Below are 26,184 nucleotides of genomic sequence, written 5' to 3'. Positions count from 1 at the left end.
ATGAACGGATCTTATAAACCCGAAGGAAAATATAATACAAGCCCAAACGAAAAAATATATAAAAGTCTAAATTGAAAACAACGTTCAAACCTATGATTGCGTTGGATAAAAACCGCAATTTTTATACGTGTGCATGTAAAACAAATTTCTTGGTAGAGGGGTCTAAATACAGCACAAACAACAATTTCCAAAAGACCAAAAAAAGTGAAAAAGTGAATTTTAACAAAACGCATTTGACTAACAGGTCGAACAACTGATGTTCTTAAACCCTGCTGACTGCCATTGGCGATTGCCAAATAAATTGATCACCAGATCTAACAAAATGGATCTTAATATAAATTTAATACCAAACAGAAAACAATAAACTTGTGGAAAAGATGGTATACCACAAACATGAGGTGCCAAAAATTGTACACCATATCCGGATTTCGACAATTAATGTCTCTTCAGTGAAGTTAGAGATCGAAACGGTATTTGGAAGCCAATATTATTTACCTCAATTTAGGAAAGACTCTTGAATTTTAAAGAGTCGAAATAGGATGAACGGATCATATAAACCCGAAGGAAAATATAATACAAGCCCAAACGAAAAAATATATAAAAGTCTAATTTGAAAACAACGTTCAAACCTAGGATTGCGTTGGAAAAAAACCGCAATTTTTATACGTGTGCATGTAAAACAAATTTCTTGGTAGAGGGGTCTAAATACAGCACAAACAACAATTTCCAAAAGACCAAAAAAAGTGAAAAAGTGAATTTTAACAAAACGCATTTGACTAACAGGTCGAACAACTGATGTTCTTAAACCCTGCTGACTGCCATTGGCGATTGCCAAATAAATTGATCACCAGATCTAACAAAATGGATCTTAATATTAATTTAATACCAAACAGAAAACAATAAACTTGTGGAAAAGATGGTATACCACAAACATGAGGTGCAAACAATTGTACACCATATCCGGATTTCGACAATTAATGTCTCTTCAGTGATGTTAGGGATAGAAACGGTATTTGGAAGGCCATATGATTTAACTCAATTTAGGAAAGACTCTTGAATTTTAAAGAGTCGAAATAGGATGAACGGATCATATTAACCCGAAGGAAAATATAATACAAGCCCAAACGAAAAAATATATAAAAGTCTAAATTGAAATCAACGTTCAAATCTATGATTGTGTTGGATAAAACCCGCAATTTTTATACGTGTGCATGTAAAACAAATTTCTTGGTAGAGGGGTCTAAATGCAGCACAAACAACAATTTTCAAAAGACCAAAAAAAGTGAAAAAGTGTATTTTAACAAAACGCATTTGACTAACAAGTCGAACAACTGATGTTCTTAAACCCTGCTGACTGCCATTGGCGATTGCCAAATAAATTGATCACCAGATCTAACAAAGATATATATATATATAATGAATAGCCAACGATAAATCTTACGGGTCGATGGATTATATAATTATGATACAGTACACTACAAAATATAATACATAATAAGCAAATCTAAAAGGGTACAACATCATAAAAAATAAAATCATGAACAAATGTTAAATATTTCGGATAACTAATATCCTTCATCAAAAAGTTGTAAAATGATTCTTATCTTGACATGTGGTAGTTTTTAAACTAAAATTACAATCATGATCGTTATACAAATTATCACGAATCAATACGCTGGTAATTTTTTTTTCAATATTGATGTTTGGGAGGAGGAATAAATTTCCGATTCTAAAATATTTTTCTTAGACACAACTTCATCTATAAAGGACGGTGTCACATCTAAAGACCTCTACTGTAAACCTACAAGTACACATCAGTTGTACCTCTCTCCCCAAAGCTATCACAACAAACACTGTACGAAAAATATCCCGTACAGTCAAACTCTCAGGGTTAAGTGGATTTGCTGCTATGAGAAGGCTGTCACTAAACGGTTACTGGAACTTCGTGTACTAACAATAACAACCGAAATGGCCTATTGCAGTACAAACAGAAGAGGCGAAGCGAAATAGTTCCGTTTGTTTTAACACACTATCCCACCTTTACTAACCTTTCACGTTGATCTGTGCCAATTGGCAGATAATTGCCAAACACCCCAAATTATCCAAGATTTTTCCCAAACCTCCTGTCTTAGCTTTTCGGAGACAAACAAGTCTGATAGACTTATTTGTGAGAGCTGGTGTCTCTTCTAATAAAAGCTCTTCAACTGCAAAATGGTGCAAGTCGTGTGGTAACAGACGATGTCTGACTTGCCAACAATAACTGAATACTTAAACATTTACTTGCCACTCCACTAGGTCTGTGTACACTATATTTTGCAATGTAACTTGCAAAACCCAGAATGATGTATACCTTCTTCAGTGTCGATGTGGCATGCAGAACAGCCATTCAACAAACGCATGAATGGTCATCGAAGTCACTACACCTGCAAGCCCGACCTCCCCGTAAGTTGTCATCTGAGGTCACATGAGCACGCCCAAACTGATCTCAAAAAACCTTACCATCACTATCATAGACCATAAACGAGGGTTGGTCAAGGGCTGACAGACTTGCTTGGGAAATTTTTATAAAGTTAAGGACAGTTTCCCCAGAGGGAATTAATGAAAAAACATAGAATGAGTCCCTTATTTTCCATACAATCACTTGTTTCCTGTAACTTCCGTACAGCACTCTTACAGTTTTAAGGAATTTATTCCTCCTCCCAACTATCAATATTGAAATAATTTATATATAGTTATGTATATATAATAAGCATAATAAATATATAGTATTAATCATACAGTAATATTTTATGATATATTACATTGAAAATAAATGAATAAATATCGAACCCCATACTAGATGGTATTTAAAAATAAAATGAATAGATATAATATTATCCATTTGTTATACATAAATCATAAACTACATCACTACATTATTCATATTCAATCACTATAATGCAAATTTTCTGTTATTAAAAAAACAAGTACTTGAAATTGATATATTAACATTTTCATACTCATTGGACATCAACCAAATGAACTGTTCCTACTTTGAAATATAAGGAAAGTTATAACATTGAATACATGCTTCCCCATAAATAAATTCTTTTCCTTTCCATATGCAGTGCATTCCATTAAAAAAATGAAACACGTCTGCATATTTTTGCATTGCCCACAAAATAACTATCAAGTCTATTGTGAAGAATGGAATTGAATAATTTTCCAATAAAACTTATTACTGCAATACCTCTATAATCAGAAGCATCATGTTTTGAATACTATATAAATATTTTTATAATATACCTTGTTTCCAATATTTTGAATAAAAACCACTGCATAATATACTATTAACAGTTTTACATAAAATGGAAGCAAAATTGACTCACTATATTTGGGCATCTCATCTAAAATTAAATCTAATCCAGTAGATTTACAATTTTTTAATGCATGCATTGCCTTTGTCACTTCTTTGTCTGTAATTCTATATCAAACTCAGAAAAGCCTTTCTGTGTTCTAAAGGACAAAACCTGTTATTAAATTCTTTTATTTTCTCTTCATATTTTGAAGAGACCTTATTTAATTCTTCAAATTGTTTAAAATTTAAAAGTTCCCGATATTTAAATGGATTTTTTTTTAATAAATTATCCAACTTGTGAATTATATCTTGCTTATATTTCCTATACGGTAACTTACATTGATTTCCATATTATTTACGAAATTGAAAAAAAAAACTCTTATACTTGGATCCTATGAATATTTTGCTAGCATTTTAATTCAGAGTTCTGGTTGTTAAAAAAACTTAAATCCTTATCAAATAACAGCTTAGACCTAATGCCTTAGCGTCTGAATTTTCTTTTCCTCTCTAATAATTTTTAAAATACAAAACATTATCTATAAAATCCTCAGATACCAAACAGTAATCAATAACACTATATCCTGTGCCAAGTCGGATATATGACGGTTGTTTTTCACTCGTTTGGTGTGTTTGCGCTTTTGATTTTGCCAGGATTAATAAGTTTACATGGTTTGAATCTAATTTAAAAAACATTTTTTATATAATTATGTAAATCTAAATGTATTTATAATCTAAATGTAAAATCGTGTTTTAATAATCATTTTATATGTACTGCCAAACTTCCTAACACAATCTCTTTTTTACCATGTTTATTGCTGAACGAGAGAAGATAAGGCATTACCTTTATGTACACAAACAATCTATTGTTATCCAAATGATTTTCTTAGTGCTTATCGCTTTTGGCCTACTATCGCTCTACATGGAGACGGTAGATGGATTGCTGTCACATGTGTCAGATGGGTAAACATGTTGCAGCATTAGACAATAGTTCTTAAATGGTGGAATTACAATGATGGCGTTTGGTGTTAGTGTAGTGAATTGAAAGAAATATTCTATAAACTTAACTTAGAACATTATTATGAATCACAAACAGTTGTAGATTTGAATACTGTCCAGTTCAAAATCTTGCGTCTCTATTCAAATTGATGGAATCATTCTACACAGTATATATCGAAAGTTCGAACTTATGTAACTTTCAAAGTTGTTTTTTTTTACATGGAAAATAAGTAAAACTAAATTTAGAAAAAGTAGAACGGTCACATTCATCAAATAACAATTGTGGAATACTGCTTCTAATGATAGAAACTCGGCGGTATATCAGTAAACAACCAACGGAACAACTATGTTGATTTTGCGTCGATAAAGGGACCAAATCTGAAACTCATTTTTTATTGGACTATTCATTCTATCTCGTTATCCGAGAACATTTGTTTGATGAATTTTTGATAACGTCTTCTTTCTTATCTACGAACAATAACGAAAAAGTAAAACTGATAATGATGAACCATACCCAAAAATTTGCCAAATACATTGTCCAGGCATACCCCAAAAGTCATAATTTTATTTACAAATCGATATCTAAAATAATGAACTTTAGATTACAGTATTGAATATACATTCGTAAATAATTATTATTTGCAATAACGTGAACATTTGAAAAATTTTAATAATATTTCAGGTGACTTATAGGTCCATTGGGACGGATGTTTTCCTATACCTAGTATATTACATGTACATCTTTGTTATTTTTTCTTATTTATTATAAATGATTTACTTACTTTACAATATTATATCTGTAAACAATTTCACGTTATCGTTCGTTCGTGAATTTAGAATTATCAATAGACTTAGGCCGTGTTCACACTATCCGTTGCGTACTCTAAACCTGGTGAGAATTAGTTTGATGTAGTGAACACTGTTTTAACATAAACTAAGTTCTCTTCTGTACACCACTTTTAATTTCCTGTACATAAGATTTGCTCTGACGAGTTAACTACCTTTAAGAGTAATGTAATCTGCAAATTCTATTAAATAATTCAGGATGGTTATACACATGGTTCCGCTGCCATAAATTTTTGAACCCCAAAGGTTGGCTGGGATATAGGAATATGTTCATCCTTTGGTCTTCTTTTGACCGACAGAAATACTTTTTTTTTCTCACAAAACCACTTCTCCAAAAATATTATCCGCCATTTATGCTTTTATGATTATTGAAACAGTAACACAATTTCATTAAAATCATCATTGTTTTTAATTAAACTCTTGATTTATTTATCCTTAATATATATATGTGTTATTTCTAATTCCTACGTCAATAGTAGAATGACTTTTTAGAGTAGATTAAATATATATGTACAGTTAGAATCCCAGATATATGCATAGTACGTTTTGAGGTACAGTCAGTTAGATTGTAATGCATTTGCATATTCCTTTCACGAATAAGGTTAAGGTAATATCGGTTTATCTAAATCGATAAACCTTTTTAAAATACCTTATAAAGCTTTTAAATAGTTATGAGTTTTAAGACATTGAATGTTAAATACACATCATTTTGGGATCAATTCAAAATCATAGTTTTCAATAATATAGGTGGGGTAGGGGATGGTCTTCGCGCAGTTGGACATTAAGTTAAGGTTAAAGAGGATATTCAATTACATATGCATTAAATGGTATCATGGTGTAAATATAAATGAATACACCTGTAACTTATTTTTTTAAATGTTTTACTTTTTTACAACAGCGAATATGTTATTCTTTTCGCAAAGGATCTCCTTGATCCATTGTGTCTACCAATATTTCAATGACATACAACTATTTATATCATCATCAATATTAATACGGTATAACACTTTTAAATACTCACTTTCAAATAGGGCTCTTTCCAAAAATCATCATATATTTATGTAATATTACTTTAATGCCTCACAAGGTTTAAAAAGGGAAACGAACCATACTCAAAACGATAAAATGCTATTATATTGTTTGACAATTTGCAGATCCATTACAATGATATATACTACTAGCTGTTATAGCTCAGATTTGTTTTAAATAATAACAGTGTTATACAATTTAATAATTCAACTTTCTTTAAAGAACTTCTTTGTCAACATCAAAGATAAAGCATCCATTGTCCATAGTTTTCATATTGTAATATGCGTAATGCTTTTTTTCTTTGAAAAGAAAGGTACATATAATATGTCGTATTTTTTTCCATCCTAAGAAATCGAATGGATATCGATACTTTTGAAACAATTACCCTTTTTCAGAGGTTAGAGAGTAGTGAAAAGTATAACAAAAATACCGGACTCCAAGGCAAACTCAAAAAGTAGAAGCACATACAAACTGACAAAATCAAACGTTATAAATCAATAGAACAAGTGATTAACAACTGCGGTATTCTTGACTTGGAACAGGCATTTTCCGAAGAAAATGGTGGGTTAAGTTTGGTTTTATAGTGAAAAGACTACCAATAAAAAGTTAAAAAAATTGTAAAATGGAAATGAAAATGTTAATGGTGTCAATGTGTCACGTTTTTAATTTCCAGATTTTTAAATTGAACAGAATCCGATAAGAAAATAAAAAAACATAACAGTTACTGTTTATTAGAAAGCTTTCAAACTGAAAATAGTTTTAACTTTCTCGTGAGTGTTTCCTACTTTTCTCCTGTCTTGACGAATTGTTAAAAATATTACTTCCTTTGCATATATATGGTTGTCAATATAATGGAATTATATGCGCCTGTCATACAAGTGAGAGATTTAGCTAAAAAGGTAGATATATCAAGAGGTAAATCAGATTAACACCAACAGTTGAAGACTTCTGTATGGTTAAAGTTAAACAAAAATAACAAATATGCAAACGAAACTAATAAGTTTGAGAGACACGAGTTCAATATGAAAATTTAGATATTATGATTATAATGAATAATTTTCAAACGTTTGTATGATTTTGACATAATGCATAATCAGTGAATTACAGCCGATACGACTGTAAACAAAAGAACTAGTAACCGGATTTTTATAAGAACTATTGACAATGAAAATTATAATCTAAAACATGTTTTAGGGATTAATTGAGCACTGGTTATATGGTGTAATTTTACAATCTTCAAAAAATAGAACAATCGTCAGTTCAAAATTTATGATAAATATTAAATCTTTACGCTTGTATTGACAGCTTTTTCGGAACTTGTGTTCGCCATATTTAAACAGCAGCAAGTTCATATTGCAATGATTTATCTAGGAATTAAGGTCCTGCAGTAGATTTGCGTTGTTCATGACAAATAAATCATGCATAAATCTTAACGTCGATAAAAGACGTTTTTGGTGTACATTTTGCTATTATTGACAATACAAACACATGACCTGTTTATAAGAATAAAACCATTTACATATTTGTATTGAAATAATATTATAAATTATAGCCTTTGTATGAGGTTGATTCGAGGTTGTATCGACCTAAGAGAAGCATATTGTCTGAAGACGAAGTCCGAGGTCGATGTGCTTCTCAAGGTCGATATAACTTCGTATTGATCTCAACCAAAGCCTACAATTGTAATCATAAATCAACAACTATTGCCTGAACAATGTAAAATGGAGTTTTCTAGAATGTATTTTTGGCAACATCTTGTATGCCATGTGCAATATGCTTTTTAGCTCACCTTGCCCAGAGGGCGAAGTGAGCTTTTCTCATCACTCGGTGTCCGTCGTCCTTCGTCGTCGTCATCGTCGTTAACTTTTACAAAAATCTTTTCCCATGAAACTACTTGGCCAAATTGAACCAAACTTATCCACAATTATTATTGGGATTTTGTTTAAAAAATGAGTCCGTCGATCCCGCCTACCAACCAAGATGGCCGCCATGGCATAAAATAGAACATAGGGGTGAAATGTAAATGTTGACTTATATCTCTGAACCCAAAGCATTTGGAGCAAATATGACAAGGTAAGAATGTTCATCAGGTTAAAATCAATCTGCTCTTAAATTTTCCTTGTTTGGTTGTTGCCCCTTTATTGGTAATTTTAAGGAAATTTTGCAGTTTTTAGTTATTATCTTGAATATTATTATAGGTAGAGATAAATTGTAGACAGCAATAATGTTCAGCAAAGTAGGATCTACAAATAAGTCAACATGACCAAAATGATCAGTTGACCCCTTAAGGAGTTATTGACCATCATAGTCAATTTGTAACATTTTTTCAAAAATTTTTGTAATCTTTTACAAAAATCTTCTCTGAAACTAATGAGACAAATTCAACCAAACTTGGCCACAATCATCATTAGGGTATTTAGTTTAGAAAATGTGTCCGATTACCCCGACTGCCAACCAACATGTTCGACATGGCTAAAAATAGAACATAGGGGTAAAGTGCAAGTTTTTTCTACTATTTTTTGAACCGTTATAAATAGAGAAAATCTTGAAGGAGCAAAAATGTTCAAAATAATGAGCTCTATCAATTGTCCATACACGTCAAAACTGTTAGACAAGTTATTGCTCATAAATGACAAATTTTACCATTTTATTTTTTTTTTTATTTTTGCCTTTCTTTTTTTTTTCCGTTATGCCTAATATGATTAAAATTATATAGATAACTAGCCACTTTAAATCACAAAAATTATCAGCAAGGCAAGATCTATTAAAAATTCAATTTTTTTTACCCTCTTTTGTGTTTTGAGCAAAAACTAAAAAGATAGAGAGAAACTAAACAGACTTAAAGATCAGTAATACAAGATCAACAAAATAGAGATTGTTGTCATTAAGTCTATTCTCGTCTACAATGTTGGAAAGTGTCCTTTGTTTGAAATGCACATAGACTAACGTTAGCGACACAGGCTCTTTAAAGCATTTAGTTCTGACCTACGAAAAGCTAAGCACAACATGAACATGTGATCAAGTTTTAACGATCGAATGACAAATCCTTAAAATTATTCGATTAATATTATTTAAATGTATAAACCAGTTTGAATAACTATCAATTATGTAGAAAATCGTGGCTTTTAATACTTAAAGACAAAAACTGACACACTAGTGACTAGTCTTCGTTTTAAATATTTTGATATCATTACATTTCTTAGATTTTTAAGATATGTCATAATTTTGATTGGCAGACATCAATCGCAACACGTTTCAAATTTAAGTGGTAGTTCCTTATAAAATACAACATATGTGAAAACACGTACTTATGACAGTATGACCTAAAGGCACAAGAGAACAACCTGAAGGCTTGATTTCACCCATATTTCATGGTTCAAGCAAGCAATATTAATGTAAAAATAAAATGTATTTTTTGACCTATAAAAGTGTGGATTGTCCTCACTTTTCCTCTTTTTCGACACTTTTATACCCAAATAAAATTACCACGATAAGAATTAAATTCTTACATTTCTTAGATGAAGTATATAATTATTACAAAGTTTCGGCTTGAAACATTTGGAAACCCACATTTTCAGAGATAAAATTATGTGTCTGGGATCATCCCCGATTTCCGGTTTGGTTCGTTTTGCTCAGTCTTTAATTTTCTATAATGTGTTTTTTTTAGGTTTGTGTTTGTCTTTTCGTTGGTTTTGGGTTTTTTTCCATTAGTTTGTCATATTCTCAGCTGTGTGATTTTTATATCTCCGTGGCGTCTTCCGATAAATAAATGTATACAAAATACAAGTATAAGATGTCTTTTGTAACAATATTCATATTTGTAAAGTAATTTTGAATGCTTGTATTGATCGAATGGAAAATATGAGGATTTGTTTGGTTATTACGTGCATTCTTAATAACTGTGAAATATGCGTGACAACATAATGTTGTAAGGGTTTAAGAGATGTATATATATTATATATATATATGTGTATCCCGGCGAGGGAAGAAAAAAATTTGCTTCCGCAAATTTGCAGATTCAACATTTTTGTGCTGCTGTTTTTTCTTCCCTCGCCGGGATACACACACACACACATATATATAAATATATATATATATATATATATATAGATTGCCTAACAATGTAATTTTAACACACTATTTAGTATGTAAATATAAGAATGTTTAAAATATTTACAAAATGATGAAAATAAACGAAATATTTCGCTAGACTAACTAGCTTTATCAAGCGTGCATCTATCCAGGTGAAATCGGATGTAGATGATAAGAAACTTTAGCAGCTCAATGTATATGTTGCACTTGAATTTAGCTGCCTTGAAAATAATACATAATTTGGATGAAGTTCAAGATTTTTACAAAATTGGTAGTTTTCTTTATTTCCTGTATCTTTTCTCATCTTTTTCGTTAAGACCATCAGGTTCTATAGTGTGGAGTTGGTGGATCCAAAAATTTTCTCTTCTCCTTCTAGCCGTGGTGTCCCACTCGGTGTTGACTTCTATGATTTGGAAAGTGACATTATCAAAAGAATGTTTCGTTGAACGAAGATGTCTTGTGAGAGGACAGTTTTTGTTGGCTTTGTACCATGAACGATGGTTATTGAGCCGAATATTAAATTTGTCCATTGTTTCTCCCACATACTGAATGCCACAAGTGTCACATGTTAATATATAAATTGAGTTCTCCGTTTTACAGTTGGAATTTGAGTAGATGGTATCAATTTGTTTAGTAACGGAGCTGATGAAAGAACTGCTTGTATTGGCAGCTTTACAACACAAGCAGTTCCTTCGACCACATTGTTTGTAGCAACCGGGAGATGGAGTAGGCTGATTTGCTAATACAGATGTCACTAATTTGTAACGGATGTTTTTAGGTCTTCTGAAGGCCATGACTGGTGGTGAGGAAAATACTTTTTTAAGATTTGAATCATTTACTATAATTTTCCATTGCTTCTGAACAATGGAAGACACATTTTTAAAATCAGGATGGTAAGTGAGTACAAGGGGTGTTCTGTTAGCTGCTTTATTCTTATCTTTGTACTCTAGAAGTTAAGGTTAACTAAAAAGAAACTACAAACTGAACATCATTTATCAAACTAAATATATTCAAAGTAGAACTGTACCAAAAGGTTTAAACATCAAAGTGAGTCCCCAGGCACCGGGACATAAATCCAAAAGATTCATAAGCCGTTGGAATGAAATTCTGTTTAACTGTTCAATCCAGCTACTTCAACTGTTACTTTTTTTTACAACCACGATTTACCAATAATTAAACGTCGCCTCGCAGATATTGAAAAAATTGAACTATCCAAACATAAAGAAAAACAAAGGAATAAATTTCAAAGAGATAAATTCACACTGTCTATTTAAATCAGGATATGAATGATATCAATACAACAAACCATAAGGTCCCTAGAAAAAGAAAATTCAAAAGACGGAAACAAAAAACTGAAAGCATTGTTGTAAATTTGTCATCTAAAGAACTTACACGTGCTGAAGAATCTCTTTTAAGTAAAGGTTTAAACTTCTGTCTTATCCCATCAAATGTAAATAACTTTCAGCTAGACGAGGACTTAGACCAATTCGCTAGACGTTTACGCTTGAAAGAATTTTTCTACAATAGGGGCAAGAAAAACCTTGAAGAAGCTGGATTAACAGATTCAGAAACTGACACCAATGAAGAAGTCACGCCCATCCCAAAATTTAAGAAAAAAAGTTCATGGAAACCACCTAAGAGTAAAAATGATATATTCATTAACTACGTGAGGTCTGATATAAAGTCCTGTATAACAAATACAAGAAATTATAATTTATCCAAGTCAGAAAGCATTGCTTTGAAAGCGTTAAAAGCTCAAGAGGATATCGTAATAAAACCTGCCGATAAAGGGGGCGCTGTGGTTGTCATGAATAAAACAGATTACATAGCAGAGGGAAATAGCCAACTTTCAAACTCCATTTTTTATAAACAATTAACCACAGATCCAACACTAAATACTATTCGAAGGATCAACACCATCCTTCAAGAGATGTTCGACAAAAAGCATATAGACAATGACACCTTTGATTATCTCCGACCTCTTGAGAACGAAGCAAAGGCCGGAAGATTCTATATGTTGCCTAAAATACATAAAACGGGCAATCCAGGTCGACCAATTGTTTCAGCAAATAGTCATCCAACTGAAAAGATATCAGAATTTGTAGACCATCATCTAAGACCTCACGTGAAAGAACTACCCTCTTACATTCAAGATACGACTGATTATCTAAAGAAAATGGAAAGCCTCAATCCTCTACCAAGCAATACTATACTTGCATCCATGGACGTGTCTTCTTTATATACCAACATTCCACAAGACGAAGGAATAGCAGCGTGTGAAGAGGTATGGAACACTCGTAGTGAAAAAAATCCTCCAACTGAGTGCCTTGTTACACTTCTGAAACTAGTGCTAGAGAACAACAACTTCTTTTTCAATGAAAAACATTATCTCCAGACAGACAGTACTAGTATGGGCACAAAAATGGCCCCGTCATATGCCAACATATTTATGGGCCAACTTGAAAAACGCCTCTTGGCTAGTGCTCCATACCAGCCCTTATCATGGTTCCGATTCATTTACGATATTGATTTCAAATGGACAGATTCACAAGAACATCTTAATGAATTTCTAGGACACTGTAACTCTTTCCACCATTCAATAAAATTTACATATGAATCATCTATGGAGAAAATAAACTTCCTCGACACTACGAGTTACATCAAGAACGGAACCATTATAACGGACCTTCATACCAAACAAACGGACAAACATCAATTCCTTTCTCCTAAAAGTTGCCATCCTAAACACTGCTCCCGTGGCATCCCATTCAGCCAGGCATTGCGAATCACGAGAATATGCTCTACTGAAAATACGCAAAATGCTAGACTTGGACAACTACGTAAACATCTAGTTGTTCGAGGATACAATAACAACATTATTGATAGCGCTTTCGAAAGAGCAAACAAAACTAGTCACCAAGAACTTCTAGAGTACAAAGATAAGAATAAAGCAGCTAACAGAACACCTCTTGTACTCACTTACCATCCTGATTTTAAAAATGTGTCTTCCATTGTTCAGAAGCATTGGAAAATTATAGAAAATGATTCAAATCTTAAAAAAGTATTTTCCTCACCACCAGTCATGGCCTTCAGAAGACCTAAAAACATCCGTGACAAATTAGTGACATCTGTATTAGCAAAGCAGCCTACACCATCTCCCGGTTGCTACAAACAATGTGGTCGAAGGAACTGCTTGTGTTGTAAAGCTGCCAATACAAGCAGTTCTTTCATCAGCTCCGTTACTAAACAAAATTATACCATCTACTCAAATTCCAACTGTAAAACGGAGAACTCAATTTATATATTAACATGTGACACTTGTGGCATTCAGTATGTGGGAGAAACAATGGACAAATTTAATATTCGGCTCAATAACCATCGTTCATGGTACAAAACCAACAAATACTGTCCTCTCACAAAACATCTTCGTTCAACGAAACATTCTTTTGATAATGTTACTTTCCAAATCATAGAAGTCAACACCGAGTGGGACACCACGGCTAGAAGGAGAAGAAAAAGTTTTTGGATCCACCAACTCCACACTTTAGAACCTGATGGTCTTAACGAAAAAGATGAGAAAAGATACAGGAAAGATAAAGAAAATTTAGTACACAGCATCGTCCTTTTTATCCTGTAATATTGGCCAATGGACGTTGCTAACTTCAACTACCAATTTTGTAAAAATCTTAAACTTCATCCAAATTATGTATTATTTTCAAGGCAGCTAAATTCAAGTGCAACATATACATTGAGCTGCAAAAGTTTCTTATCATCTACATCCGATTTCACCTGGATAGATGCACGCTTGATAAAGCTAGTTAGTCTAGCGAAATATTGCGTTTATTTTCATCATTTTGTAAATATTTTAAACATTCTTATATTTACATACTAAATAGTGTGTTAAAATTACATTGTTAGGCAATCTATAATTTTATTTGTGTAATTGAATTAATCTCTGTACTGATTAATCCACACTCCCATAGATTTGTATGTGATGTGCTGCTATTTATAGGCACTTATATATATATATATATATATACTTATATTTTGTATACATATACGCCAAATTCCCATCACTTACTTTGAAGTGTTTCTAATCACGTAAACATGTCAAAAAACTTTTGTAATCATATTCATTGACAAGTTCCGACAACTTAACCATGTGTGATGAATATAACCGTATCGGCGTTAGATGTCTATTAAGTTCAAAAAGTTATCTCATAAAATCAATTATCACGTCTGATTAGTACAGTGAAAGGTATTCAATATATTATAAAAACGTTGTACTTAATAACAATATTAACAATGTTATCAAATCATCAGTCTGGTTAATTGATGGAGCAACCGTCGTTAAACGATGATCTCTTACACTTTTGATTTAGCATTTGAACGTTTATCGACTCAGGTGGTGGAACAGGTATTATATTATATGTGACTGTATGGACATTTCTTTGGGCTGAAAACTAGCAAACATGAATGTTGTGATTTTTCAAAGAATGAGTACCTATATTATCATGATTATTGCCATGTTTTACGGTATGTTTAATTTATAATTTTTAACACGAGTATATCAAATGATTTTTTAATTACTGTATGCAAAATATTTATTGAAAAGAAATGTATGGATCAGGAACGAGATTCACACAAAAACTTACGACTAATGTTGATCGTAAATATACTAAATTGTGTAATTTTACGATCAATTTTAGTCGTAAGATTTTATGTTATTCTCATTCCAATTTTTTTTAAAACAGGTGGTATCAGTTAAAGGAGTGTCTTAATATGGTATAGGTGAACAGCTTGTACTCAACTCATGTCATTGCACACAGCATTGCTACTTGTTTTGCAAAATGCAAACAATAACTTGTCTTTTCATTCCAATAAATTATAACAATGATCACAATTTGATTGTCAAATATTACATAACTTATTTACCATTCCTGTACTCCATATTCTAAACATGATATATACTGCAAATGTTCCAAGTGCGTCAATATGATTCAGATCGTAATTATCTGTTATTTCAGATATGTTTGTTTCAATATTTTAAGTCAAATTCTCTCACTGCTATTTGTGATTTTAGTTCCTTTTACAAAAAAGGATATTTATTTCACCTTGGTTGTCATATCATTGTTAAAGTGACAATAAAGATGAGTATATATTCATACTTTTATAACATTTTTGCGGAGATGTTACTTTCTTTAAGGTTTTTTATGAAGATAACCTTATATCAACAATTGTATTTTTAAGGATACTATAATTGATCTGTATATTCCAAGAATATATAGTTGTTGCATTTAACATCAAAACAATTTCATCTTAGCCATATATTAATTGATTTCCAGGCACTGCAGGAATGTTACTACATTGAAATGTCAAAATCACAATTGGGAAGCTTAAATCATCTTGTTTGTCGTAATGTTTAGCCCTCCACCGACCCTCATTGTCACGTTATAAATGTGAGTCAAGATATGCAGGAGACTTAACTGTATCCTTTGTTTCACATTAGATGGGATAGATGTGTTCAACGTAGTCACTAAACTTTGAAATATTTAGTGGGAGAACAGCATCTGTATAGCGGAACGTGAAAAAAAAAATGAATAATGCTAGCTTCTTTTCATTTATCTTAAAAAGATTTTGTATGGAGTCTAATATGAATAAAGAAACAAATATCTAGGTAAGTACGATTGTTGTTTGAATAACAAGCGCTTCAAACGTAACAAATATGTTATCAATCAGGAAACCAAGCATCTTGATGATGTCAGTTTGAGAGATTTTTTACAAGGTATGATTTATCTCTCCCTAAAAACGATATCTATATCTACGTTGTCCATTCTTTTTATGGAACAAAGTGTTGCCTTTTTACTTAATACATATACTGACGTGATAATTGAACAGGTAAAAAATCATTGTGTAGCTATGTTTGCAATGTTACGATGTTTTGATTATTTTAAGATTCTTCAAACAAATGTGATATCGGACAAAGGGTTGTCTTGATATGATAAGAGTGAATTACTATGATACTAAGTTTAAAGCTACATACAGCATTTATCGTTTTTGTGCCAAATGCAAAATTGTATGTTGTTGTTTTTTTGCCATTGTTTATGGTACTGATCACGCTTTGATTGTAAAAACAACTAAGCTCTTTTATTAAAAAATGTTGTACTGTATAGTATCAATGCGACGTTTACTGGAAATTGTACAAATACACTAGATGATTTTTCGAATCTTTCTTATATTTCATGGTCCAAATATTCAAAGAAAACAGAAATACTACTTCCTAAACCCTTGAGACACGCATCTTTGACATATCGAATCCTGGTTACTAAAAAAAAGTCAGAATTACAAGTAATTTAATTTGAAGTATCAGAAAAAGAAATCCACCTTTAAATGTTACAATAAGGAACTAACAGTCTATGAAAATTCGTTAATGATCAAACTTGTACTTTTGGAGTGTAGCTAACTTTCGAGAAAATAGAATACCTCCCTACTCTCACATATTCAGCTGCAAAAGTCGATTTGCCAATTAAATAAGTGTGTTGCATTCCATTGCTTTATCAGGCTAGCTTTGCCTATGTGCGCCTCTCCTTGCCAACCTCTTCTGATTTTCTTATGAGTCGGAGTTTTTTCAGACACTTGTCAAGAACAATAAGATCAAAGGAGCCAAATCATTTAATTTCACATATTGACAATGTTCTTTCCATTAACAGTCCACACTTGTCTGATTGTGTTCCATTAATATATCCTCCAGAACAAGAAATTAAAGAAACAACTGAGACGGTTTCCTCTGCCTCATTTTTAGACGTATACCTCAAATTTGACATTAACGGTCATCTCAGTACCAGAATCTAAGACTAACGAGACGATTTTGATTTTGAAATTATCAATTTCCCCCACCTAAGTAGCAATATACCAACTTAACCTTCATATGGAATATTCATTTCCCAAATCATTCGGTATTCCAGAGATTGCAGCTGCTACTCAGACTTTGTAAAACGTCACCAGCGTCTCAGCAGAAAGTTGATGAACCAGGGTTATATCAAAGAACGTCTCGTCCTTTTTCTAAAAAAAAGTTCATCAGAAGATACCAAGACCTTGTTGATAAATATTCCGTATCAACTTCACATATATTATACACGATGGTCTTGAAGTATAGATTCCAGGTACTGACGTTGTTTATGATCTTAATTACGTGTTAAAGTGTTGTTTTATTTGTCTTTGTAAATTGTTGATTTAACTGTTTTGTCTATTTTTGGTAATATCAAGTTGACGTGGTTTTGTACTTATACATCCCGTTATTGTATTATTGTGTTTGGTAAATTTTTCATTCTTGTCTTTCGTTATTGTATATGTGCTTTGTCTAAATACCTTTTCTTTTCTTTTTTTCTGTTGACAAATTTGTTTGTTTTTATAGTGATTAAGATTATACCACAATCTTGACTGCTGTACTCCTATATTTGACATTTTAACCTATTATGTCTGTTTGTTTTGTTTATAAATTGTTGTCAATATAATGGAATTGTATGCGACTGTCATACAAGTTAGCAATTTATCTAGATATAAAACCAGATTTAATCCACCATTTTCTACATAAGAAAATGTCTGTACCAAGCCAGGACTATTACAGTTGTTAACCATTCGTTTGATGTATTTGAGTTTTTGATTTTGCCATTTGATAAGGGACTTTTCGTTTGGAATTTTTCTCGGAGTTCGGTATTTTTTTTATTAAATTTTTTTCAAGAACAATAGGTCTTTCTTTTGAGGGAACAACCCGGACCATGTTTCAATGAAATATGCTTCAAGGCATAACATAATGACCTACATAAGGTCATCATTTACCCTGATTAAAATGCAAACTAGAGTTTGTTAAAACATTTCTTTTAAAAGCAGTCACATGTTGATGCCAACGGAGGTTTTCTGAACAATTTCTAATATATAATCGTCTATTGAAAAAGAGAGGCGAAGGATACCAAAGGGACAAAGTCGAAAATAAACTGACAACGCAATGGCTAAAAAAACCAAACAAACAGACAAAACATAGTACACAAAACACAACATAGAAAACTAAAGACTGAGCAACACGAACTCAACCAAACAATGGGGTGATATCAGGTGATCTGGAAGGGTAAGCAGATCCTGCTCCATTATTGAACATATATTTTCTTATAAAATGAACTCTTCTTTTGAAGGTATCTTAGTTAATTGCGTAAAGATACAGCACCGAGGCCGTACTGGCCATGGAGGACATAACTATGATGGTATGGTTGTAAAATACGACAAGTATTGGGGGATACATGTGACATTTTTGAACTGACAAACATGGTTAATAACCTAAATGTTAAATGTAGATGTTTTTCTACCAATAGAACAATGTTGTGGTTTAGACTTTAAATTTATGCTGGTGTAAGCGTTTTTTTATCATTAGTATCAACTTTTAAAAGTGCTATACACCATATTGTGTTAACATCCAGAAACAATATAGAAGTTTTAGAATGTTTGTGCCTAAAACTATTTTAGGGATCTTGACATTTAATGTTTTGAATGATTCAAGTTAACCTGCAAAAGAGAGTGTGTTAGATAGTATCCCTGAATATCAAAATACTAACGAACAGGGAAACATATCCCAATAATGTACACTCAGTATAAGTGAGAAGTTTAGCTAGCTATAAAACCAAGTTTATTTCACCATTTTCTACATAGAAATGCCTGTACCAAGTCAGGAATATTGCAGTTGTTATCCATTCGTTTGATGTGTTTGAGCTTTTGATTTTGCCATTTGATTAGGGACTTTCCGTTTCGAATTTTCCTCTAAGCTCGTTTACACAGTATGTGCATTAAATTATTTAATTGTATTAAAAAAAGATAAGCTAGAAATGATTTTTTTTTTGTAAACGATATGATAAATTATCAAAACACAAGAAAATAACAGTTTTCCTGTAAAGTAAACATTGTCTTGAACCATACTATTGGTCGATGATACTAGTCAACATTAAAAATATGAAAATGCAATTTATTTTATTACATTTTACAGTTGTCCTTACATCACAGACAAAAGATGTGGAATTTGGAAAAAATATGTCCCTTATATGTGAAGCAAAGCATGCATGTACGGTGAACTCGTGGTCGGTAAAAGAACAAAACGGAACATACGAAACTGTAGTCAGAGAGTCAACACCATTCAACAGAACAAAGTATGGAGCACATCTGAGTAAAATGGAAAGAAGGACCATTTATGAATTGATTATTTACCGTTTGGAGAAAAATGATGTGCGTAATGACTACCGCTGCGATTGCGATACTCACTCCGGATACATAACTGACATGTATGACAGACTAACATGTAAGCTCTTATATTATAATTTAGTCAAGTAATATAAGCCCGTTTTCCAATTCATGTTTAAAACTTAATGAAGAAAAACAACATTGTTTGGTTGAAGTAAAAAACGAAACAATTATTTTTCACATCATATCATTTGTGAATTTTTCATATTAAGTTGTGCAGATACTTTAAATGGTTTGTTTGTGTCAGGAATATGGCAGCTGTTTTTCACTTGTTCTGTTGATTTGTAGCGTTTAATTTTGACAGTTTTTATGGACTTTCCCTTTTTGAATTTTCTTTTGAGTTCGGTATTTTTTGTTATACATTTTTTTTAAAAGATCTTACAATCCTTTCTCAAATACGACATATTTGTTATCTGGGTGTACTTTGTGGTTGTAACTGCGCTGAAATACAAATTGTGCTTCCTCATTATGAATGCCTGTTTAAGGATGATAAGTATGACGAAACGTCAACTTGTATATATTGGGAAGGTTTTGCTCATTTTTTAGGTCTCTTAATATATGTTTAAGAAAAACACTCCACGGGAAATAATTAAACCACACAAAAAAATGTACTTCAATATATCAGTCAAAGTTTAAACTATATGGAATGGTGTTTTTTCCGCATACCGTAACTATCATGATTCAAACTTATATCACACCCAATGATTAAAATGAATTATGTCAAACATGTATCAATTTTTGTATGATAATTGTAATGGTACTTACAACAGAAACAATTCTGTACTCAGTATTTGAAACGTGGAATCAATATCTAAAAGTTAAATGTTGTTTTGTTTTCTACTTTTAGGTAAATAATAAGTCATTCGAGTACGAACATTTCTTTTATTAGATATTTTACAACTATTCATTATTAAAGATTTTCCCAAAAGTGTTAATAGTAAAATGCAGGTGATTTATAATGTTTGCAAATTTTGTAAAATGACACTTGCTTTATTGAATGATATCTCATCATTTTAATTTGTCTGTTCATCTGAAAACATCTTTTCCTGTTTAATTCTTTTAAGTCGATCTTATGAGATTTTTAGTTTTAGTCTGTTTTGTTAAAATTAAATCACTCACTTTTCTCTAATTTCATCCCATATTCTTATTATCAGATTTGTTTAAAAAGGGTGTTTTAGAAATGGATAATAATTATATTTTTTTTAACTATTCTAGATCTGTGACAGGGTATAGTTGCACATGTCACAGGCCAGATGCACAGTAACGTTTTTGTAATGAAGTGTTTAAAACTGTATAGTTCTAAGTTTTGTTCTGAACAAAACAATAATGAATATTATGAGGAATATATTATTTGTCAACAAGGTAAAAAAAAACAAAAAAAACAGAACCTATTGGGTAAAAACAATTGCAGAATATATGAAGAGCAGACTGTGTTTACAAAATCTCATTATAAAAGGTTGATAAAATAAACCGTTTTAAAATCTAATGTATTTTGGTTAATATTTCCAAACGCGTAAATCAAAACATTGTGATAGTCAAAACATCTCAAGCAATGAAAGTGCTATCAAGAATAGTGGCAGCTTCCGAACAGTCTTTTTAAACTACAATCTTAGAAACATTTACTTGCCTGTTATATCTGGATAAACATATTTCTAAGAACTTACATTTATTTGTGGGCTTTTCATGGACATTGATGCCATTTATTTTAAATTTGTGATTAGAATTTTTAATAATGGTGACATAGTGAAAAATATAAGCTTGTAGTTTTTTTCTAAACTGTTTGGATTCCCTTTTCATCTGTTTGTTATCTAAAAGCACAGTACAAGAGCTTTCTCCTCACATTCTATCTTACAATTATATTGTTCAGTTATTTTGTATCGAGCAAAAGTTGCTTTTCAATATACAATCTATACAAAATATGATCATTTGGCAAAAACTGTAGCTTAAGAAAAGCTCACTGACTAATACATTATATATTATATATTTTAACTGCATTTTGGAATCTTTTTTACTTACTGTGATTTGTACAAAGCTAAGTAAAAGTTGCTAAGAATCGGAGAATCTATTTTTACTACCTCTGGGGTAAATTCGTCAGAAATCAATCGACCAATTGCGGGATGACAACCAGACAAAAAGGCTACTGATGGTGTCATGTTAGTTTTGAAATGACCCCATTCGTGTGGAACATAATGTATGCGCTATCTTTATGACGCCATTATAACGGGCACAAAATTAACAACATGTCAAAAATGCTGACATTATTTGTTGATTTGATTAGCAAATCTTTTTTAATCCCTAAGATGAATTCTGCTAGGATAGAAATCATGAGTAAACATATATTTTACAATTGGGACTTATATCTCCTTGTGTACATGTTAATAATGAAAAGGTATTTCTTTTTTTATTCACTTCTTTTTTTTCAGTTATTAAGGATACTAAGGGAACCAAAGGTAAGAAATTAAACAAAGGTCTTACATCAGCATGGATTACAATTAAAAGTTGCACGAATGAATAGATATTGTAGTAAATTAGGCGATGAGTGTGTTTCTTTCCCATTTCAGGCAGGAAATCAGACAATAAATATGTGTAATATTTTTTTTACTGATAAAGTACTTAAACATATGATGGCTATGATTAATTAAATGTTTTTACATATTATATGATATATATAATAGTGTGTGGTACTATAAAGAAATCCTAATGCATTATTACCCTTTTTATCGATTTTTAATATTAGATGTTAACAGAATGTGCAAGCAGCATACATGTGTTGGATATTTTTTATTATTGATCTACAATGAACTTGATAGAATTCCATATAATTTTTTCAATTCAAAAGAACATCTAACATTAAAATTTAAGTTAAATAATAGTTATTTCCTTTCTTTAAAGACACATAACAGCCTGGGTAGGATAGTTACATTTTTCCAAAGATAATGTTTGGATACGTAAATATAATGCAACCCGAAAAACTTGGATGTCTTATCGAGAAATTATAAACAGAGGAACTTGAATTTTTTTTTGGCGTTAACATTAAGCATCCGTCTTTTTTTTCATTTTTATTTTTTTTTTATAGTTGTATCATGTGCAGTTTCAGTTCCAGGAAAAAATAGGTTAATACTGCAGCATGTTTTATTCGTAGATCCATCGCTCAATAATGTTGGACATATCTTGTTGGTTATTGGTGGAATAGTGATTTTGTCAATAATAGCATTTTTGTTATACAATCTGCTTAAGAAACGGAAAAAGTGTTGTAAAAGGTAATTATCATTTATCATCTACTTATTACATTACAGTCATTGTTTGTTAACAGTTGTCATTGATATTTTTTTTGCATTAGTCCGTAATTCTATAGCATCTTAATTTTGTTTCGAATGAAAAGATAGGATTGGGGTATTATTTCAAGTTTACGAATGAAAAGAGGTAAAAGAAAAACCTAACACAAACGATAAACAACTAAACTCTTACAAAGAAAACTAAAGTTGACAACTACAAACCAACAAATATCCAAATTTTACTCGAGTAATGTTCATTACGATTTAGATAGATACAATAGTAGTATATCGTTTTTCGAAACAAGAAAATGCATTTTTATTACACAAATCAATGAATTGATGAAATTACTCTAATTCAAAACAGAACGTGATAAGAAAACTTTGACAAAAAAGTATCTCTGCCATTGCATTAGATCCGGGTAAACTTCTAAAAGGTTACCAATTCAACATTGTAATTAGATCTTTGAATATATTTTTTAATGGTATTCATATTGATTTTGTTATCATTAAACTAAAATCAAACTAAATATTATTTGTAAATACATATGCACATTCATGGCCCACAATCTGTCAATACCTGGCATTGCACAAGGTCGTATTTTTTTCTGACTTTTTTTTTAGTGTTTAACGTCTTAACACTAAATCCATAGGATGTTGGATGTGTACTGATTAATATTTTAGTCTTAGATATACATGATTTTTAGTTGTTATTCGCTTCGAACTAACTGTCAGTAACTGCGAGTACTCTCAGATCTGTACATAGTGTCTTATTTATTGTAAGGATGTATAAATACCAGGCCACGTGGGGTCTGTTTATTTTTTAGATGTCTTTCTGTCGATTTGCTTCGAAACTACATCCCATCACTGCGTTATTGTGCTATGGTACATTTTTATATTCTTGTCTTTTGTTTTTGATAATGTGCTTTGTCTATATTTATTGTTTTTCTTTTTCTTTGTTGACATATTTGTTTGTTCTGATAGTGATTACAATTATAACACAACTTTGACCGCTTAACTCCTATTTTTGACATTTTACCTATTATGTCTGTTTGATTTGTTCACACATTGTTGTCAATATAATGGAATTGTATACACCTGTTATACTAGTGAGAGGTTAAGCTATCTATAAAATCAGGTTTAATCCACCATTTTCTACATATGAAAATGTCTGTACCAAGTCAGGAATATGAAAGTTGTTATTCATTAGTTTGATGTGTTTGAGCTTTTAATTGTCCATTTGATTAGGGACTTTCCGTTTTGAATTTTCCTCGGAGATCGGTATTTTTGTTATTTTACTTTTTGATAAGTTAAGCCATTTTCAACTGATTTTTATAGTTTGTTCTCATGTTGCACTGTTAAACAACTTTCCAAGGTTAAGGGAGTGTTGAAGCCTCCAAAATAATTATAACCCCACCACATTCTGGATGTGCATGTCCCAAGTTTGTAGACTGTAATTCAGTGGTTGTCGTTTGTTGCTGTATTTCATATTTGTTTTCGTTCAATCATAATCATAAATCAGGCCGTTAGTTTTCTCGTTTGAATATTTTTACATTTGTCATTTCGGGGCCTTTAATAACTGATATGTGGTATAAGTTTTGTTCATTGTCAAAGGCCGTTCGGTTACCTATACTATGTTATTTAGTCTATTGTGGAAAGTTGTCTAGTTGGTAATCATACCACACCTTCTTATTTTTATATATAGCATATACCGATTAAAAACTTTTTGTGACATATTTCATTCGGTGATTTGAAAAGTGATATTGGTTAACTTAGATACATATAAGATGTTTCGGTACATTGAACATTAAAGTGTTCCCTCTTGTTTTTATAATATGCTGTTGTTTCATAAGAACATTACATTTTTATGATAGTACTACTTATATGTTTCATGTAGACTTGGATGGAGTGTTGTCTCATTGGGACTCATACAACATCTTCTTATATCTATGTATTTTAAAGACTTTTTGGTGCATTTTTTGTTTTGCTCGTTTATCTTTTATTCATAAATTTTGACTCTGCTGTAATATTCATTTAAGATACTACGCTTTGCAAGTTCCATCTTCATACGAATCATCAGTTGTTATCGAATCAAGACAGTTTGAAGGCCATATCCTATACGGTGAACATTAAAAACAGAACATTCTCAAGACTTTTGCAGAAAACGGCTTGTTAGACATTTTATGTCAGGAAAAAAAAACCTTACCATTTCGAATATTTAAACTTTTCATAAAAGGTTCCTGTACAGCAAATGAAGATATGCATTAGATTTCATGTCAACACAAAAGTACTGACTACTGGGATGGTATTGGGATCGACCCAGGGATTGTAAAAAGCTTATGATTTGGTACGCCAGACGCGCGTTTCGTTTACATAAAACTAATTAGCTGCGCTCGAAGTAAGTCATAAAGGATAAAAGGAAAATCTTTAGAAAATGGTAATTTTTCTAAAACGTATTATGTAAAGAAATGCTTGCAAAGTTGTAAACTCGGAATTCATTTGCCGTTACTATCAGCTGGTTTGGTTCTCAGGGTACAATTCTGATGACTTTACAGAAATGCTTGTTGGTCATATCTGATGTCGAGCTCCAACAGTTAATTAAAGTTTTGTGAAACAGAAACTTTATTTTATCTATTCGTACATACACAAACAATGACAATGTGAATTTTTACACAGTAGTTGATATGTGTTTGGTGTTTGTAATTGTTAATGACTATAACATATCATTATATATTATTTACTTTAACGTGTTACTCTTTTAGATCTGATGGTGTTACATACAGAAATAGAGAAGGACATCAAAAACTTTAGAAGAGTTTAGTGGTGACTTATCAAATGATGTACTTACATTTTAAAATGTGTGTGCTAAGATTTATTATGTCAATGTTTTTGGGCTGTTGCGATTTTTTATTACCTTTATAGACATATGTTATTTCGGCAATGATTGTGTCAAAAAACTCCTTTTTTTATCTCTGTGAAAAATTCAGACATCTATTTGAAGTGTGAACAGATTTTGTTTTCTTCATTTGAATGTCTAGAACGGTAGTAAATAAAATCATTATAGACACCAAGATTAAAAGTTTGTACGCCAGACGCGCGATTTGTTAGGGTCGTCAAGTTGGTTACGTATTCCTTATTATTTCCTTATTTCTTATTCCATATTTGTTACCTATGCATTACTTGTTCCTTATTCCTTATTCGTTATCCATTAGTAACTTATTCGATCTTAATATGTTTTCCCCTTTTAATGCTTTATTTTCTTATCTCTGGTAATAGTTCTTGGTTTATAGAGGTGAAATTACCCATTTAGCGCTCGACTAATACCCTGTT

The 26,184-nt window shown here is 31.4% G+C and overlaps 1 long non-coding RNA gene across 2 annotated transcripts in view; it reads left to right on the top strand.

Moving 5' to 3' along the window:
- LOC127710690 (uncharacterized) overlaps positions 1–22,032 on the top strand; it is a 28,128-nt gene extending 6,096 nt beyond the window's left edge. Inside the window, exons 2-4 of one of the 2 annotated variants that reach the window (XR_007986283.1) lie at positions 18,490–18,558; positions 19,332–19,640; positions 22,006–22,032. This is a non-coding gene — a long non-coding RNA (uncharacterized LOC127710690). Of the gene's footprint in view, positions 1–17,862; positions 18,559–19,331; positions 19,641–22,005 lie in introns of those variants that run through there. The other variant, XR_007986282.1, reaches the window with a different exon arrangement.
- The last annotated feature ends 4,152 nt before the right edge of the window (positions 22,033–26,184 follow it).

The sequence above is a fragment of the Mytilus californianus genome, unplaced genomic scaffold (assembly GCF_021869535.1).
Source record: "Mytilus californianus isolate M0D057914Y unplaced genomic scaffold, xbMytCali1.0.p SCAF_8, whole genome shotgun sequence".
Lineage (NCBI taxonomy): Eukaryota > Metazoa > Mollusca > Bivalvia > Mytilida > Mytilidae > Mytilus > Mytilus californianus.
The sequence above is the reverse complement of the archived record's forward strand: the minus strand, read 5'-3'. Positions and strand labels throughout refer to the sequence as shown.